Source organism: Musca autumnalis, unplaced genomic scaffold (genome assembly GCF_047663935.1).
Source record: "Musca autumnalis isolate F117 unplaced genomic scaffold, ASM4766393v1 scaffold_3, whole genome shotgun sequence".
Taxonomy (NCBI): Eukaryota; Metazoa; Arthropoda; class Insecta; order Diptera; family Muscidae; genus Musca; species Musca autumnalis.
Genome location: NW_027411866.1, coordinates 49,120,827 through 49,134,689, shown reverse-complemented (window position 1 = coordinate 49,134,689; position 13,863 = coordinate 49,120,827). Strand labels below are relative to the sequence as shown.

At 34.6% G+C, this 13,863-nt stretch overlaps 1 protein-coding gene across 6 annotated transcripts in view; it reads right to left on the bottom strand.

Moving 5' to 3' along the window:
• The window catches only part of fne (ELAV like RNA binding protein found in neurons), a 175,748-nt gene that overhangs the window by 81,614 nt on the left and 80,271 nt on the right, over positions 1-13,863 (bottom strand). For all 6 annotated transcript variants that reach the window (XM_073975209.1, XM_073975216.1, XM_073975206.1 and 3 more), the window contains one exon: positions 7,202-7,221. The gene's annotated coding sequence lies outside the window, so the exon portion shown is untranslated. The remainder of the gene's footprint in view (positions 1-7,201; positions 7,222-13,863) is intronic.

The following is a 13,863-nucleotide window of genomic DNA, read 5'->3' as shown; positions in this document are numbered from 1 at the left end:
TTAAGAACCCTAAATGTCAAATTATAGCTACATCGGTATGATAATGTAGCTAAAAACGTCAAAATACCGTATATCGGGGGGTACCGTTATATGGGGGGTACCGTTATATGGGGGGTATACCAAAACCTGGACGTATGTCCTGTCCACAACTTTTGTTATATATTTTTATTGATACTTAAGAACCCTAAATGTCAAATTATAGCTAAATCGGTCTAAGAATGTAGCTAAAAACTTCAAAATACCGCAAATCGGGGGGTACCGTTATATGGGGGCTATACCAAAACGTGGATCTATGTCCACAAGTTTTGTTATATATGTTTATTAACACTTAAGAACCCTAAATGTCAAATTATAGCTTCATCGTTCTGAAAATGTAGCTAAAAACGTCAAAATACCGTAAATCGGGGGGTACTGTTATAAGGGGGCTATACCAAAACGTGGACCTATGTCCACAACTTTTGTTATATAAGTTTTTTGATACTTAAGAACCCTAAATGTCTAATTATAGCTAAATCGGTCTGAAAATGTAGCTAAAACCGTCAAAATACCGTAAATCGGGGGGTACCGTTATATGGGGGCTAAACCAAAACGTGGACCTATGTCCACAACTTTCGTTATGTAAGCTTACTGACATTTAAGAACCCTAAATGTCAAATTATAGCTACATCGGTCTGAAAATGTAGCTAAAAACGTCAAAATACCGTAAATCGGGGGTACCGTAATATGGGGGCTATACCAAAACGTGGACCTATGTCCACAAGTTTTGTCACATAAGTTTATTGACATTTAAGAACTTCAAATGTCAAATTATAGCTTCATCGATCTGAAAATGTAGCTAAAAACGTCAAAATACCGTAAATCGGGGGTACCGTTATATGGGGGCTATACCAAAACGTGGACCTATGTCCACAACTTTTGTTATATAAGTTTATTGATACTTGAGAACCCTAAATGTCAAATTATAGCTACATCGGTCTGAAAATGTAGCTAAAAACGTGAAATTACCGCAAATCGGGGGGTACCGTTATATGGGGGCTATACCAAAACGTGGACCTATGTCCACAACTTTTGTTATATATGTTTATTGATACTTAAGAACCCTAAATGTCAAATTATAGCTAAATCGGTCTAAAAATGTAGCTAAAAACGTAAAAATACCGCAAATCGGGGGGTACCGTTATATGGGGGCTATACCAAAACGTGGACCGATATAGCCCATCATCGAACTTGACCTGCCTGCAAACAAAAGACGCATTTTCCCAAAATTTCAGCGTCCTATCTCAATTTTTGTGGATGCTAGAGTGATTACCACAGACGGACGGACGGACGGACGGACGGACGGACGGGCGGACGTGCTCAGATCGACTTAGAATTTTACCCTGATCAAGAATATATATACTTTATAGGGTCGCAAATGAGTATTTCAATGCGTTACAAACGGAAAAACAAACTTAATATACCCTCCATACTATGGTGGAGGGTATAAAAACGAATTTGGATTTCCGTAATTAATATACTCCATATTTGATAGGTAATTTTCGAGGTTTATGGAATCTGTGTCAAAAAAATATTACATGAAATGAAATAACTATTGAGCAAAATGTACCATCAAGGTGTTTTCATTGACTGTATCTCGAAAACCATTTAGAAATTTATTTCGACAAATTTGTTGTTCACATTCCTTTGGTATTGAGGTAATACTGGGTACCAATGGGAATAATTAAAACAAAGTTATGCCCTGCTTTCGAAAAATATTAAAATGTTGTACTGCAGACGTTGCAGAAATAATTATTCACAGTTTTCCCTTCGGTTTTTAGGTTTTTCATTTGATGCCCCTGTTCCTTTTTTTATTTGATTCCAGTTTATATCGTCTTCTAGAAACTCTCAGATAGAAATAAATCCCTTTACCACAAGTATTTGCTAGAAATCCTTTTCTACCCGAATTGCTAGATTGTGGAACTTGTTGCCTCCTTATATAAAAACGTTTTTAGTTTCTCAGCAGACTTTCAAATACAGATTATTAAATTATTTCAATGAACTTCCGTATAATATATACATATCTTTTCTATTTCTGTCGACATTGGCAATTTTGCACAGAGGCAAAGCCGACCGATACGGTTTACTCGCTTTCTAAAATATAACACTATGCGACAGGAAAATTATTAACCATATTCTGACACCGCAGCGTGATAGAAGACCAAAAATAAGAAGATATGTGTCTCGCCGTTTTTCCCTATTAACTTTCGCGGTTATAGGCCTCCAAAGGACTATATTCACAAAACCGATAAGAATTTGGATTCACTCGTGGAAGCAAAGTTTCAGCTCTCGTCGTAATAATCGTGAACACATAAAATCCATCAACCTCATCTTCAAGGTCAAAATTGTCAAGGTCAAATTTCCGTTATAATGTTTACTCGGATTTTGATATACAGATATCGAACCAATCAAAATTGAAGCAAACAATTAACTACAAAATTGTACTTTAGATCTCAATAAACAACTTCCTAGAACATACGAACTGTGTAGAAACGGTTCTTAATGGCCAAAATTGCAAACGCCGCACAGTGCGAAATATGGGAAGTTTAGTGGAACTTTAAGGAATTTTGAAGTACAAAAAATTAATTAAATTTTAATTTAATTCGTTAGCTAAGTACTCCACTGAAAATAATCCATACTCAGTTTTGCGATTTACTCCGCGAAACGACTTAAAAATGCACTTAAAGTTACACTTTTGTTTCATAATTGTTTTTCTAAGAAATATATGTAATTTGGATTCATTAAAAAAATAGCGTGGCGCGGACATATGGTAACTCAGTATGCCATGATTAATTTTTCTTAATATTTTACAAAACAATTATGATATTTTACACTTTAAAAAAATGCAAAAAACCCTTATTGTTTTCGTGCAATTTTAGTCGAAAAGAAGTGATTTTTTGAAGTTTTCAAAATTGTAATTTTTTATTTTACGTAGTCATTTCAAAAGTGAATTACGTACATTCACGTGTTAAGATATATATAATCTGAAAGATTGGATTCTCCTCTGTTCGCAAAGCTATAAAAATGGTGCGGTATCGCGCGGTCTTTGGAGATATTCAAGATTTTCTAAAAAGACTTCGGGAATTTTATTCTGTTGCATTTTCCAAAAGTGTAAGGTAAACGCGACAATGAACGCCATTGTTGACTGTGTTTTGAAGAAATGGACTCACTAATTCTAACAGTGATAATTTCTGTAAAATTAAGAAACCTCTCGCAATTTTTGATAGTTTTGACCTCTAAATGTTTGTGATTTACATATAGTGCAACATTTTTAGATGCTGCGGTACAAATACCAAAATACGTTAAAATTGTAATGCGGTGCAGACCTGAACTTGATCTGAAAGACATTATTAACAAAATTAATGGTACAGACCTGCTGAATGGACCAATAAACATTATAGATACAAATGAAAACCAAAAAATTGACATTTTATTCCTTAATAGATGTGTAGGGTTGTGGGGCTTCACCCAGAAGTGGACTAATGTTGACAGATTTTATGTGAGGAGGATGTTTATTCGCTAATATCTTAAATGCACATTTGCATCAAAATCGGTTGCAATTTTTGCCTTCAATATTTAAAATACCTAACATGACGGGTTCCTGTCATATGGGGGCTATACCAAAAACGCGTATCTACGATGCTAATATTTCGCACAGTGGTTTTCTATCTACGAAGAACATAAAATGCTAAAATACAACCAAACACATTGGAAAATGTGTCTGTAACATTTAAAATAGGTCCCATCTACCGGTACCGTTCAATGGGGGCTATACCTAAACGCGAACCTATATTGATAATATTTTGTAGATAAGCTTTCTATCCGCTGAAAACTGAATATACCAATTTGCAGCAAAATCGATTGAAAAATGAATGTAAAACGTAAAAACGGCAGCAGGAGTTACATGAACGCTACGGGAAACCGCGGGCCTATGTGGCCCAATTTGAGCCAAACACTATCCACTAATATAAGAGACATTTTTGCAAAATTTTAGGAATCTACGCCCTTTCCTTTAAAAGTTATTAGCAAAGTTCCGCTAAAGTGCTCATATTTCGCACTGTGCGCCGTCTTTTTTGTTTTTTTTTTTGTTTTTTAATTGCACGGACTTAATCACTTCGGTTAAAGAGGGACTTAAAAAAATATTTTCTTTGGTTATCGACACAATAGATAGATTGGAATTCGATTGGATTTATTCGATACAATTCCAATATGCACTCGCCGATACGAGTTATTCATATTTTTGGAGATGTTTATTTCATAGAATTCCTTTAGTGTCTATTCGGATAAATAATTTAAAAGAGATGATAAAATACCTTGACATATTATAATATAATTGTTCCACAAACATCACATAAGGGACAAGGAGACTTCTCTCATATCAATGAGTGCACCCCGATTCATATTAGCTCAATGATATGGAACCTACAGTTTATCGCCGAGTCCTAAGGGGATGTCTAAGACACCACTTTTGTAGAGAAGTTTTACATGGCTGAAATACTCAGGAAATGTCGCCAACATTACTGAGGGGTATTTTGCCACCGTTGAAAAGTGTTTTGATGTTGCCTGGCCGGGGAATCGAACAAACAACCCTATGTGTGTAAGGCGGGTGTGCATACCATTGCACCACGGTGGCACCTTGACATATTACAGTATACCAAATACCAATTAAAAGGTTTATAAGATGTAATTTATGGGGGCCAAAGATTTATCCAACTAAAAATTTTTTGAAAAATGGGGCTGAAATTAAAGGGCGATATCTCGATAAACATTAAAACGGGGATCTATTTTAATCACTTTCAGCATGGAGGTTCTCCAAAAATAGGAATCCCAAAATCCGCATAACAGCCGATATTCTTAGAAATTAATGTAAGATCTTCAGTTGCTGAATATCTTGCGACAGCGAAATCAGTGGCAATTCTCTGCAGAAATTCGAAATCAAAATGCCAATTAAGAGCGAATGTGGATGTAGCAAAATGTGAGCATATGTGATAACTTAAAAATATGGATAACCATACCAAACGTGGTCTTATATGGTTCATTTTCAATTCAAAATATCCAACCAGTAATTCATAATATATATTACTCTGTATCAAATTTCAAAATTGTTTATTAAGTATTGTGAACTCTTTCTCTATTGATGTTATATAATTCGTCTCAATAATTAATAAAAACTCAACTGACAACCTTTATAACACTGTGCAACATTTTTGAGCCAATCGCGTGCAAACAACTTCTGTCCAGAATTTTATGAAAGTAGAGAACCAATAGGCAAAAACCATATTTGGGTTTTGTTTTCTTAGATCGGGTTCGGTTTTTATGGCCTCATCTGAACATGGTTAAATAGCGAATTTTTAAAACAAATCGGGGCTGTATCTCTGAAGCCAATACGAATCTTGTTTTGACATCTGCCGCAAACTTGTAGATAAGAGCAAGAAGAAAATATTTGGAAGAATAGTGAACTCGAAACTGCATTTATTGCCTCAAATTTTATGTTAATGTTACTTTATAGGAAAAAGTTCTCTGGAATGTAATACACAACCCTTCAGAACATTATATTGTTGTAAAATGCATCTATCGCCTTGTTTATAGCAAACTTTTCAACAACAATTTGGTAAATATTTCAATAATTAATTGAAATCCCCAACATGAGAATAAACAGCCTGTATGAACATTGTTTGAAATAAGTTTTGTAAAAGATATGTTATGAAATAACCCTTAAACAACGTGAAATAACAAGAATGTTCTGAAGAATTGATGGTCACATTATTTTGGAAATTTTTAGAATGGCTACTTGTTTCAACTTACAACAGTTTAGTTGTTACTGACCAGAATTTCAGAAATTACACGCAGAGAAAAAAATATGTTTGATCCAACAATATTCCAAGAGCAAAATATGTATTGTTAACATATTGTTGGATTCCTCATGTAGTATTGTAAATCCAAAAATAGTTTGTGTCAACTGAACAATATTTCTCTCTTTTCTTCGAAAATTTGTTTCTCTTCTCTCGCTATTCGATGCCGTGTTGAAAAAACAATTTTGGTGAGTTGTGGTGTGTTTGTATGACATGCTGCCTTTACCTTTGTTTTGTGTGTATGTACTTGTGAGACTCTTGTTTTTATTTGTTTCTGTTTTGTTTCATTCTTCTTTCCTTTTCATGTTTGTTATGGTGTTTAATTATTCCTTATGTTGTGGTGGGTTCTTGTGGCTTTTTGTTTGTCTTTGTTGTCAGCCAATGCAGCAAACCATGTATTGTGTTCATCAATGATTGCAATATTATACGCGACATTTATATCCAAGTTATGCGAAAAGTGTATATGAGAAGTATATGCACTCAAATCAAAAATTTCTGGGCTGGTTTTCTGTATTGACAATACTTTTTGTAAACAAAATTAGATTATGATAGTTCCTACAATCGGTATTGTTAACGATTTTAACAATATTGCGGAAATTCGAAAGTTGTTTTTGTTTTCTATGTTTGGAACAAAAGATGGTATTTTTGGATTTGGATTACAATGTTTGAACAAAACAAATACATTTTTGGAACCAAAACATATATTTTTGTTCCAACAAAAGCGAAAAATATTTTTTCTCTGCGTGTATGTAAACTTTTCTATATTTTAACGAGTTTGATGCGCTAGATGCAGTTTTTCTACTACTTTCTTTTCTTTTCTGTTCTACTACTTTAGGGCTACAATATTGCTGAAGACTGCAAAGCAAAATTCTTATTAGTTTCGGAGATAAAGGTCCGATCACTGGAAAAAGGCTCATTTTAGGTCGGTTTAGATGAGGCCATAAAATCTAAACCCGATCTAAGAACACAAAACCCAATTAAGGTTTTTATAGTCTTAATATATACTTTCAGGAAATATCCATTAGAAGTTGTTTGCATTTCCAGTGTTGCACAGTGTAATAGGGTCACGTAACCCTACCCAACATTTTAAAATTTCATGATTTTTGGTCAAGATCGTTTTGATTTTGGTCGTTGGCACCGCAAAATGCTATTGCAAAAAAAGGTTTCGCGGATTGCCATTTACCACAAAACTATGCAATATTTTTCAACAAACAAAAATTCCAAAATTCGTATAAGATGTGATCTTTCAGATGAACGAAAGAACTACTTAAAACGAAATATGAAAATTTCATCATTATTTTTATTTTACTTACCGCAAAATGTTCGTAAAATACTGAAATGAGAAGAATAAAAATATGTGTTTTTATAATTGTTATTAAATTTAAACGCAACATATACTAAATTATTCTAGAACTAATACAAATAATTTAACTTAAGCTTAAACAAACCCTGCTGTCATAAACAGCACTTCACTCAACATTCAATCCATCAAACTCAAAAACCAAAATTTAATGAAAAAGTCCTTGATAAAATTTAAAATCTACTAAAGTTAAATCTTCAACTTTAATTTGTCTAAACTTTGGTGAAATGAAAGATTAAAAGCAAAACCAACAGAACGAAATCATCCCCTATGAAAGAGAACGGACGCATGAATGGAAAACGAGAACGGCAAATCTGATATCACTATCACATCATCATCACAGAGCAGCAGGCAAAGCATATTGTTGCCCAGACAAATTAAAGCCAAGAGAGGAACTTTTTTTAATTAATGCATCCAGTAAAGTGCACTTGAAAGTAAAGCCACCAACAACTACATCAATAGCATCCGCAGCAGCAGCCCACTGGCCAAAATTCTGAAAAAAAAGGAAACTCCACAGCAAATCTCAATGGACATCCAATATCCATGCACCACACAAACTTTTCGACCAAACGGCAAGGGGATTTTGACAACAAACAAAAACAAAACATGAACCAACACCAAATAGGAATTTCAAATGCAACAACAATAACAACCACAACACGAATATTGGCATCAGACACTGAGGCTGTAGCGGAGTGAAAAAAATTGTTAAGGGATTGCTTACATCCCTTAATGTTCATCCGACAAAAAATGTAAACACAAACTTTTTCGTTACAACAGCTTTTTTCGAGCATTTCAAACAAAAATTTAAACAAACAACTATGAAAATGTAATAAAACATCGCGCTATACGCCAAGGGATGCACTGTGGTTTCATGTGTTTCAATTTATATATTTTTCTTTGGAATTGTAGATTAGAGAAAAAACAATATCAGAAGTTATAAAGTCGAGTTATCTGGTCTGATTATGTGATGGTGTGGGCGTTGTGTGCCTCTGAAGGCAAAAATGTGTTTAGAAAAAATTATTAATTTCTTGAATAAAGGAATATTAATTTCTTCGAAAGTATTTTAGATCTCATGTTCATTTTTTCAATGTTAGATAAATAGAATACCTTACACTAGACGTGTTATTGATGTTTTATTTAATTTTCGTTTTATTCCCCAACTACACAAAATTTTATTGATTTCCCTTAGATATTGTGACTTCTATCTTGATTTCAGAAGGCAGACTGACGGACATAGTTAAGTACAAATATTTATTGGTATTGCAAACGGAATGATAAATTTAAGATACCCCTAATGGGGTGTACCACTTTTATGGAGGCTGTATTATAACGTACATCTATACCCACAATTCTCAATATGAATGTTTATACCCATATCTAATACTAAATACCATATTTTAGTCTACCAACTAATGTAACTAACATCTTCAAAATACCGAAAATCGGGAGGAACGTTATAACCTGCACCGACAATTCTCTGTTGTTCACCCCTAACGAAGATTAAAAACCAAATTTTACGCATTAAGGTAGGAGAACGTGGCTAAGACTTTAAAATATCGCAAATCACTTGGTAAAGTGCTATGTGATATATGTTAACAAATTACCTTGCTTGTGTCTACAGGAGGATGTGCCTGTATCAAAGCCATTAGTTTGATGTTAAACTCTTTGGTAGAATTTTTAGACGTCATGCTAGCTCCTGTACGTCTCGATTTTTTCACACTCCCGCTTTTCCATGTCTCTCTTCTTCCTGTGGAAAAGACGTTTCTCCTCTCTCATTTTCTCCCGATACTTCCCTCGTGCCCTACGCGTTGCTACTGATTGTAAAGTAGCTCTATATGCAGCACAACTCTCCTGGTCATACCATGGGTTCTTTGATAGAGACCTCTGATATGCGACTGTTTACACGGGGTGCTTAATACTTAGCAACTGTGCCATATTATTGAACAAGAAGTGCTTTCATTAAGCAATTGGGCCAGTTGAGTGGGATATGCTGAGGCTATCTGTTGTGATTCCAGCTTTCCGATGTTCCACATCTGTGTTGTGTCAGTTCGTTCTTTATTTGCAACGTTTAGACGGTACGTTTACGTACCTTTGCTGCAACAAGGTAGTGGTCCGAGTCTATATTTGCTCCTCGGAACGATCGTACATCCAACACGCTCGATGTATGTCTTCCATCAATCACAACGTGATAAATTTGAATTCTTGTTCTTTGATCTGGAGACATCCAGGTTCCCTTATGAATATCAAAATGCTCAAGTCTGGTACTGTGTCTACCATGTTTTTGCTGCTGCGAAATCTATCAGCCTCAGTCCATTGTCGGATGTTTGTCCCTTGGCCAAAGATATTCTTTTTTCCAATTTTGACATTAAAATCGCCTGGAATAATTTTAATGTCATGGGCTGGCCAAGGGTCATACGTTTCTTATAAACGCTCGTAAAATATATCTTAGGTCTGTTCGTCCTTGTCTTCGGTTGGAGTGCAAATAAGGCTAATGTTGAAAAATTTTGCTTTTATCCATATTGTAGCAAGTCAAGTTCAGTGGGGTGAAACTGCAGACCAGATAGTTTATCCTCCGACCAGCTACAAATCCGCAACCAAACTCATGCTTTATGTCAAGGAAGCTACAATAAAGTGCGTCGCCTTTAGTTGTTGTTGGAACGCCTTTCCCAATCCATCGCATTACCTGTAAGGCGGTTATTTTGGCCTTGTACTTTTTAAGTACATCTGACATTGTGTAAACTCACCTTCTCTATAAAGAGTGAGAACATTCCAGGTGCAAAATCGCAGATCAGGGTCCTTAAAACATTTGCGGGTTCGCAAACTTTAGAGGGGTTTGTTTTTCTTTTCCTTTGTTTTTTCATTGTAGGATGATTTTTTCTATGGATGGGTTATTAACGCGACGCCCAAACCCAAGTTTATATTATATATAGCTGGTTGGCACGACAAAATGTTCTATGCCAGTCCATTCCTTCAGGCATCTTCATCGCAAATGATTGACACTTTTGCGCTGTAATCCAAGCCAAATTTATTAGCAAAATGTATACATTTATTTGGAACGTCCACAATCGTTAAGATAAATCTTTGGTTTTCATAGAAAACGACATAAATCTAAAATTCAACATTTTTAGGAGAGCGAAAACAATATTTTTTTGTAATATTTGCTACATGTCGAAGATTTTGTTTTGGTTTTTTTCTTATATATTCATAGAGCATGCCAAAAATAATCGTTAGGGATAAACAATTTAATTTTTTTATAAATGTATTTTTTTTAAATTTGTTTAAAGACGTATGTTTGCACAAAATGACACATTTATACTTTTGTTGTTTCCTATAAATAAGAGCGAAGGAAAATGGAAAACACATGTAAACTTGTGTTGTTTTTCTGTGAAATTTATTTTACAAATTATTAACCATAGATTTGTAGAAATAAAAAAGATATAGAAATATAAAATACAACTGGTAAAAATTTAAATAAAAATTTGTATTTCAATAATGTCATATACTATTCGAAGACAAAAATAGACTACAACAAAATAAAAATATCCTCCATACCAATATTATTTAGAATTGTAGGCGGTATTTTTAATTACACTGTGAACACAAATTTTGGGGCAGAGATAATTCCTTTTGTAGATGAAAGCCCTTGGTGAGTATATTAAGAATCCCAAAGGACAGATCCGCCGTGAGTCGAATTTCCGCATTATGGCGTGATGAAGTTTTTGCTAGAGACCCTGTAAGGCATCAGGAATTAGCGTTATATCATTGTTCACTGTTGCTTTAGCTTATTTTTGAGATGACATGTCTGCAGTTAAATCGAATGAGGATTATTTTCGTAGAGCACTTCGACCTTCTAACTCGCTTCCTTAAATGTCCTTTTCGTCCTTTATTTTGAGAGCCGCTATAAAAGTACCACAGATGATGTTTTTCAGCTTCGAAATGTTCTGCAAAAATGTCGCTCAGAAAATTTTAGGTACGGCTCTCATTGACAACTAATCGATTTTGTCGCGTTTTTATAGTCATTTTTGACATTTACCCCTGTTTGCTCAGAAAAACTGTGTTTTATTTTTTTGTATGTTCTGTAACCAATATACAAAAAACAAAATATTGTCTTTTTCTGAACAAAAAACAGGGTAAAAGCACAAAAAGACCACGAAAACGCGACAAAATCGATTAGTTGTCAATGATAGCCGTACCTAAAATTTTCTGAGCAACATTTTTGCAGAACATTTCGAAGCTAAAAACATCATCTGTGGTACTTTCATCACGCCATAACGTGAAAGTTCGACTCACGACGGATCTGTCCTTCGGGGTTCTTAATATACTAATGTTGAGTATTTCAGCCATGAAAAACGTCTCTACAAGTGGCAACTAAGGACACGCCGTTCAGACTCGGACTCACTAAAGTCTAGCTCTAGCGAAATGGGTTGTATTTAACAGATGAATTTTTCGCCTCCACTTCTGTCTCCTTGGAAGCATAACCATCACAACGTTTTAACCTTCAGTTGTAGTTGTGCTTGGTTTCCTGCAACCCTCGACTCAAGAAACCCACTATTTCTTCAGTCTTACATCGCAGTTCATTGTAATTAAATTGCAGAAAGGATGATTTTTTTGGAGGACTGTGGTGCTATGTTGTGCAACATAATACCACAAATGAGACAGACAGTATGATTCCATATTGTTCCCGGTACGTACGGAAAGAATCCGTAGCAAGCACTTTCGATTGCACCGAGAAATATCTTCTTCATCGATAATCAGCTTCCATAAATTTATTTTATTGATTCTGTTTGACTTCGATCTGCTGCTTCGTATAAAGCCTAACATGTAAAATTCAATATCATTTAATGCTACACCTACCACTGTCGTTACCATATAACATATACAGCAGCAGCTTTAAAGGAATGGATGGTATGACGTTTTTTCGGATATTTTTTGATAATCCTCCCTTAAAATCTAGCATCTCTTTTGGAAGTTTGTATGTATCTAAACTTTAGTTAATTGAAATGGACAGTTTCCGTTGGTTTTTAGGCTGAATTGGATCTTTATTTTCGGTGGATGGGTGGGTATTTGGATGGATAACTATACGAGTGGACATGAGTGGACACAATGATGATGATGACGATGACTGTGATTTCTTTTGCTTTCATTTCCATTGTGCCAAATCGTTAACCAAAATCATAATGGAAAGAGTTGAATAATAATATTTAACAACGCTAACAAGAACAACAACCATCTATTCTGCTGCATTTCATTTTCTTTTTATTTGAATTTTCTTTATTTTGCAGCAATTTGTTGTCCTGACCAAAAACCCCATAGAATTATTAAATGGCAACAGGAAACAAGGCGGCGTATTTTTTCAAACCGAAGTCATGCAAAATTCTCTCCGGAAAATACGAGACATATTTAACAATTCACCAGCAGACCATTGTCATGGGTGCAGAAGTCCCGCTGAGTCTTGTTTACATAACAACCGACCATTACAACATACCTTGTCCAAAACAACAACAACAAGAACACAAATAAGAATTTTTGTCATTTTCCTGTAGTGAGCATTAACAAGGAAACCCATGCTTATCAATTGGATACCATGGTAACCGAAATGGTTTGGTCGTTTGGCGAATATTGTTACTGTGATTTTACTTTAAAGGGGATTTAAATTTTATTTATTTGTCAAATTAAAGTTATATTGTATTTTATATTGCGGTCATTTGAAATTTACTTCTAATGCAGGAGAAAATAATGTTGTAGAACCAAATATATTGGTTAACAATGGCGTAGCCTGAGGGAATTGTGGATGATCATTACGCAAAAGGCCATTCTCGAAACTCCACTTTACATTTTGCTATTTACAAGTTTTGATTAGTTTTTGCAATGTTATCAACCAAGTTGCGAATTTTTGATTAAATCGTAAAGATCAAAAGGTTTCGACTTACTTTTCTCCTCAGAGACAACACTTGCCAGGCCCCCAGTAGGGAGCTCCCAATTCCTTAGCATAGTATGGAAGTTATAACATTCACTAAATATCATATTAGAAAATTTTTCATTTCGTGGAATTATCTGATTCCAATCAAAATAGGTTTAGATATTAAAACGCTGCGTTTTCTCACTATTGAAATAGTAGCTATACTGATTTACTTCCTCAGGAGGGAAATAAATGTTGTTGTGGTTTATTCCAACTTATCAAAATTGTATTTTCAAAGTATTTTAATGGAGATACTTAAAAAAACAAGTTTATATTTTGTTGCTGTTGTTGTTTTTATCTTTGTATTCGAAGGATTCTAAATTTTTAATGCCACATTCCGTTTACTCTTCGCCAAGATAATTAACAAAAGCGCACTGAAGTGTTTGAAAAACTAATTAGCACCGGAAGATACTTGACTACGTTTGTAAAAGTAAAAACGCTTTTAATTTCTTACCACCATCTTAGGGGTTCATTCTGGCGGGAAGGACATCATCAGCCATTGCTGTCTTTCAAGTTGAAACTGTGATGTTTACTAAATAAATTCATTAAGATTGAAGCAGGCTTGAGCCGATTACACACAACAACAACAATTGCCTGTATTTAATCTAAAGTAAGGGAATGATGGGTGGTGGCCAGTTTTGAGGAAGGTGGGT